Consider the following 1,179-nt stretch of genomic DNA (forward strand, 5'->3'; position numbering starts at 1 on the left):
AAAATAAATAATAGCTATGACCAGAACAGCCAGACCTCTGGGTGACCTGGGGAGTATCAGACAGACGGAAGTACTCTCTAATCTCTAAAGAAAAACACTGGTTTCCAGCCACAATGCAAAATAATGAAAAACATTTAATAATAAGTAAAAATGATTACAGAACTGAAAATCAATAACTCTGAATAAACATTAGAATTCAATCACCAGAAATGTAAATTAAACTGCAGGATAGGAATCCATTATTAAAAAAAAATGTATCTTATACTAAGCTTTCCTGATCTAACTGAAGAAATATTGTCCCTGATCTATTCTAAGATACAATATAATATAATATAATAGCAAGGTCAAGGCAAGCTTACAGTTTTCTTGGTGAATTCTCTTTTCTTGGTGTCAACTGACTGCTCAGTACTTGACAAACTGCACAGCTTGTCAGTCTCAGTTGTCTTCAGCAGTCTCAACTGTCTAATTTCAAAATATAGCAGTCAGCTATAAAAAAGATTATTTTTTTTTTTGTCAATCAGCTGTTTAAACCATCTCCTAGCAACAATGAACATTCCCATGGCATCACTCACTGCCTACCTGACTCTCCACAGTTTGTACTTTAGAATGTCCTTCTCAAACATGAACAGTTAGAACTGTATCAAAGCAGTGACAGACTCTTTAAGCATTCTGTTTAAATAGGGAAAGACTCAACATTTTAAACTTATTTACATTTCCATAATCAGGCATGCTGGCATACCATACAAGTTAATCTAAGAATATGCACAAATCTCTTGCCAGACATGCTAACACAGATGACAGTGTTTTCAGTTTCTTCACACCTAGCTTGACCACATCTCTTCTATAGTCCTCACACATGCTATTTTGAGGTGCTGCCATTCTTCTTCACCTCCACCTATTTTCTCTTATTCCTGAGGTGCTATAGCTCTGTGTGTATTTCCATGAACTCTTGTGCTTTCTCTCCAGTCAACTTCCAGGTCTTCAGCTTAGACCATGTTGACCTCAGACCCTTCTCTACCCACTGCTTGCAACTGATTGCAACAATCAAGGGTTTATGTATTGGTACAACTCTTTCACTGGGGACTACTTTGTAATTGCTGATTCTACCCCAGTACCCTTTCCTCACTATGGGGACATCTACCTGAGTTGCATGTTGGCTTCTTTTGTATGTGATTGTGT

Source organism: Protopterus annectens, chromosome 4.part0 (assembly GCF_019279795.1).
Source record: "Protopterus annectens isolate FY-2018-M chromosome 4.part0, PAN1.0, whole genome shotgun sequence".
NCBI lineage: Eukaryota > Metazoa > Chordata > Ceratodontiformes > Protopteridae > Protopterus > Protopterus annectens.